Raw genomic sequence first — 6,000 nt, forward strand, 5'->3', positions numbered from 1 at the left:
TTAGGACCCTTTGTTGTCAAAATCCATGGATCAAAACCAAGGTTGTTACAGGTTTCAGTTTTCCAGTTTTTCAAATTTTGGTCTCCCCGCTCGAGCGGGGAAAGGTACGCTCGAGCGGGGATTGGAAGCTCTCAGCATCTCTGCAGTCGCCTGAAAAAATACTGGATGGTGTGATTCGACGCTCGAGCGTGGAAACTGTCGCTCGAGCATGGAGCCTGTATGAAATCGCAGAATTTGAAGTCTCCGCTCGAGTGGGAAGACCCACGCTCGAGCGGACCGCGCGATCCCAGATTCTATATATTCGCTTGTTGGGTCTGTTTTAGGTTAACTTTTCCTAGATCTTATTCAAGAGTCCTAGGGTTTTGTTTGAGGTGTACTTCTGAAGTTTTGGTGAGTTTTCCTTGATGTTTTGAGAAGAATTCTTCACTCATGATCTAAAATACATACATCAAGGAGTTGGTTACTTTAAATTCAAGAGAGAGTTCTCTTCAGTGGATTCCGAAGATTCAAGCGTATAGTTTCAAAAGGCGTTTGATCTTATACGTAGTCGTTAATTCGACAAGTGAGGTTGTGGAATCAACTTCAGGATTGATCAGTTCCGAGACGAAGTCGTGGAGAAAGAGTTACAGAAGATTCGAAGACAAATTGACTGAGTTAGGTAATTTGTATGTTATCTTTGTAATCTTTTTTACTTCAGTAGTGGATTGATTAGTGGCGTTTCGCCCGTGGTTTTTTAATCACAGTTGGAGGTGTCCAATTGTGGTTTTTTCCACGTTAAAATCGTTTGTGTCGATTTATTATTTATTCTGAAAAACAAACAATCTAAATCACTTTCGTAAGTGCTTGTTGATTTAGATTGTGTGTTTTTGGATTTTTGGGATTTGGAATATTTGAATCTTGATCTAATCACGAATCACTTAGGATTTTCAATTGGTATCAGAGCAGGTCACTCTTTTTTTTAAAAATATAGGAGTGTGATTTTGTGTGACTAGTGATATGGATTCTATTCGTGAAGGTAACTCGACCCATAGACCTCCTCTACTCAATGGTACAAACTATTCTTATTGGAAAGCTCGTATGAGAGCATTTCTAAAATCCATCGATGAGAAAGTTTGGCACAGCGTAATCTATGGGTGGAGTGAACCTATTATCACCATTGATGGTGTTGATATTCCTAAACCCCTTGATAAATGGGACACTACTGATTACCAAAACTCGAGTTGGAACAGTAAGGCTCTCAATTCCCTGTTTTGCTCCATCACACCTGAAGAATTTTGTCGTATTTGCACGTGTGACGTAGCAAAAGAGGCTTGGGACATTCTTGAAACAATTCACGAAGGTACTACTTCTGTCAAAAGGTCAAAACTTCAACGTCTCACCTCATCCTTTGAAACCCTTTTTATGCACGATGAGGAGACGTTTGATGATTTCTATGCAAAACTTAGTGATATCGTGAATTCCTGTTTCACACTCGGGGAAAAAATCCCGGAAGCTAAAATTGTTGGAAAAATTTTGAGGTCTTTACCCGAGAGGTTCCAACCAAAAGTGACAGCCATTGAGGAGGCTCAGGATGTTGATACCCTCAAGCTTGATCAATTGGTTGGAAACTTGCAGACTTATGAAGCCCACCAGATTTCAAAGAAAAAACAAAAAGAAAGTATGGCTTTCACTAGTGCTCATGAGTCTGCAAAAACTCCGGAGGTTGAATTTGATTTAGAGTCTGAGATGACGGCTATGTTTACTAAACAATTTAAAAAAATTTTGAAGAAAAAGAAGCCTAATTTCAGAGACCCTATTTCTAAAGACAAGAGTAATGAAAAACCCAAAACTTTTCCACCAAAACTTGCTCCAAAAACTGAAAAGAAGATTGTAAAGGGGCAAGGGGTCAAGTGCTATGAATGTCAAGGGTTTGGTCACATTGCCCTTGAATGCCCTTCGAAAAAGAATCGAAAGAAAGTCTACACTGTAACTTGGGATGATGAAAGCGGGTCGGAGCAAGAACCCGAAGAACCTGAATCTGGAGAAGACGGGGATAGTGCTTTCATGGCATTTTGGTCCACTTTCACTCAAACTCTTCCAAAGCCTGCAGAGTTAGCTCGTGGTTAGAACCTGCATCATGCTCCTACCTTTGATGGGAGTAACTACCTGTTTTGGAAAATCAGAATGAGAGCTTTTCTGAGAGCTCTTGATCCAGAAGGCTGGCAGGCCATTGAAGAAGATACAGACAGGGCTGACAATCCGAGCAATCAGAGAGCCCTGATCACTATTCGTGGGGCAATTTCTACTGAAGAATAGCAACGGGTTGTTCATTGCACAAAGGCTAAAGAGGCATGAGAAATTTTGAGCCAATTCCATGAAAGAGGAAATTCACCTTCACTACCATCCAGCAACCTTCCTGTCTTAGTTGCTAGACTGGATGAGGTCAAGGAGAATGATGAGATCAATGGCGATGAACTACAACAAGCCTACGAAAAGCTGTACGAGGAATCTCTGAATTTGTCCAAACTCAACGACAAACTCTCTCTCAAGCTCAAAACATGTGAGAGTGAGAATGTCAGGCTGAAAGGAGAACTTGCAACAGCAAAGCAGAATATCATCAAGATCACTAGTGATAGGCAAGAATTATGTGGAAAACTTCTATCCTGTGAAACTGAAAGGAATGAACTCCTAAAGGTGTATTCCACATATGAAGAAAAGCTTGAAAGTCTTGAGATGTCACAAGCTACACTGGAAGAGAGAGTCTGTCAAAAAGATGAAGAACTCCATGTTGCTAGAGCCACTATTGCCATGTGGAACAAAGGTTCCAAATCTTTAGAGGACATCCTCAGGTCTCAACAAATGGGTTGTGACAAAAGCGGGCTAGGTTATGGTGCAACAGCTCACAAGGGACAGGCCTCCACTTCATTTGACTTGAAGACTCAAGTAAAGGGAAAGTTGAAGGTAGACCAGGCTGATCTCTCTCTTCATCCATCTAAAGTCGGTAAGATCAACAAAAGGGAGGTAAAACCTGTTTTTATTTGTCATCACTGTGGTAGGTATGGCCACATTCGTCCTTATTGTTTTGAATTGTTTGGTATGGTGTCTCAAAAGGGTAGAAATTCGAAAACTTTTTGGGTTAAGAGACAACCTTATATGTCTAAGCGAAATACCAAGACTAAAAAGATTTGGGTGAGAAAAGATGATTTGACTTGTTTAGTTGTTCACATTGCTCTAAAGCACGTGATTCCCACATGTGGTATCTTGACAGTGGGTGCTCTCGTCATATGTCCGGTAACAAATCTTACTTCACCTCCCTTGAAAAATATGAAGGAGGAATTGTTACTTTTGGAGATGGCGGCACTTCTAGAGTCATTGGTAAGGGCTCTATAAGTGTTGCTGGTCTTTCTAAGCTCGAAAATGTTCTTCTTGTTGATGGTCTTAAAGCAAATCTTTTGAGCATTAGTCAAATGTGTGATTCCCATCATGAAGTATTGTTTTCAAAAAATAAATGCGAAATTTTGGATAAAAAGGGAAATACTGTCTTACATGGGGTTCGCACATCTGATAACTGCTATAGGATTGTTACTACTAATGATCTCACGTGTCATTCTGCCATCATTAGTAACATTGACCTGTGGCATCAAAGATTAGGTCACATGAATTTCAAAGACCTAACTAAGATAGCCAACAAAGAGCTTGTGAGATGAGTACCTAAATTGGGTAAGAATTTGAGCCATGTGTGTGGACCATGTCAACTTGGAAAGCAAACCCGTGCCCCTCATCAAAAGGTGAACAGCTTTACAACCAAACGTCCTCTTGAATTGGTTCACATGGATTTAATGGGTCCTACTCGCACTGAAAGCATCGGAGGTAAAAGATACATTTTTTTAACTGTTGATGATTTTACTCGATTTTCATGGGTAAATTTTTTAAAGGAAAAATCTGATACGTTTGATGCTTTCCAGGCCTTAGTCTTTAAAATCCAAAATGAACAAGGTATTTCCATTGATCGTATCATAAGAATCCGAACCGATCATGGTCGTGAGTTTGAAAATAGTTCGTTTTCGGATTTTTGTGATATACATGGAATTAAGCATGAATTTTCTGCACCCATTACTCCACAACAAAATGGAGTTGTTGAGAGGAAGAACAGGGTTGCTCAAGAAATGGCTAGGGTCATGCTCCTTAGTAAGAAACTTCCTTCAAAATTTTGGGCCGAAGCCATAAATACTGCTGTTTATGTCATAAATCGCGTGTATTTAAGGCCCGTCACTTTACAAACTCCATATGAATTGTGGAAGGGCTTGAAACCTAATGTAAAATACTTCAAAACTTTTGGGAGTAAGTGTTACATCTTCAAAGAAAGAGAGCCTTTGGGCAAATTTGACTCCCGAAGTGATGAAGGTATTTTTCTAGGGTATTCAACCACTAGTAGGGCTTTTAGAGTCTATAACCTGCGAACTTCATCTTTAATGGAATCTATCAATGTGGTTATAGATGACACAGGTGCACCTACTCCAGCAACAAATGAGGATGATAATGATGAGTCTCCAATCTTGGATACAGAATCACAAAATCAAGGAGAAGGTGCAGACCCATCACAAGAAATGGTTACAGAACCATCCTCACAGGTAAGTTCAAGTCCAAAGAGTGCTCCAAGGGACATCACTCCTGTTGCCCCTGTCACCACAAGTCCTGAGCTTAAACCATCAGCTAGGGTGAAACCGAATCATCCAGCTCAACAAGTGATTGGAAGTGTCTCGGATCGAATGAAAACCCGAAGACAGATTCGGGATGAGGTATCACATATGTGTTATGTTTCATTAATTGAACTTAAGAATTTTAAAGAGGCCTTGCTAGATGATAGTTGGGTCAATCCTATGCATGAAGAATTAGGTCAATTTGAACGTAACAAAGTTTGGACTCTAGTTCCCAGAACTAGAGACATGAATGTGATAGGTACCAAGTGGATCTTTAAAAATAAATCTGATGAGAATGGTACAGTTGTTAGGAACAAAGGTAGGTTGGTTGCTCAAGGCTACACACAAGTAAAGGGTGTTGACTATGATGAGACGTTTGCCCCAGTTGCACGTCTCGAATCTATTCGTATTTTACTTGGTGTTGCATGTTTTCTTGGCTTTAAATTGTTTCAAATGGATGTGAAAAGTGCCTTTCTGAATGGGTACTTGAAAGAAGAGGCATATGTTAAGCAACCAAAAGGGTTTGAGGACCCTAAATGTCCTAATCATGTTTACAAGTTAGACAAGGCTTTGTATGGATTGAAACAAGCCCCTCGAGCTTGGTATAATAGACTCACTACATTTCTTCTTGATAATGATTTTCAAAGGGGTAGTGTGGATAAGACTTTATTTGTAAAACATACTAAGTCTCATATTCTTGTTGCTCAGATTTATGTTGATGATATTGTGTTTGGATCCACTGCTGAACATCTTGTGAAATATTTTTTGGATTGCACGACACATGAGTTTGAGATGAGCATGATGGGAGAATTGTCTTATTTTTTGGGTCTTCAAATTAAACAGTCTTCTTCAGGTATATTTGTGTCTCAGTCTAAGTATGCGAAAAATCTTGTGTCTAAGTTTGGTCTTGAGTCTGCCAAACATGCACGCACTCCCATGAGCACCAGTCTTCACCTCTCCAAAGATTCCTCTGGTATTGATGTTGATCCTACCCTTTATAGGAGTATGATAGGGAGTCTTTTGTACCTCACAGCCAGTCGTCCTGATATTGCTTTCAGTGTAGGTGTTTGTGCCCGTTACCAAGCTAGTCCTAAAGAGTCTCATCTTCTTGCTGTCAAACGCATCATTAAATATGTTAATGGGACATTGGGGTATGGGGTTTGGTTTTCTACTGATACTACAGCTGAGATTACTGGTTTTTCTGATGCCGACTGGGCAGGGTGTGCTGATGATAGGAAAAGTACATCCGGGGGGTGTTTTTACCTTGGGAATAATCTGGTTTCCTGGCATAGTAAAAAGCAAAATGCTATCTCTCTTTCGA

Source organism: Camellia sinensis, chromosome 5 (genome assembly GCF_055761805.1).
Source record: "Camellia sinensis isolate YWXY chromosome 5, ASM5576180v1, whole genome shotgun sequence".
Lineage (NCBI taxonomy): Eukaryota > Viridiplantae > Streptophyta > Magnoliopsida > Ericales > Theaceae > Camellia > Camellia sinensis.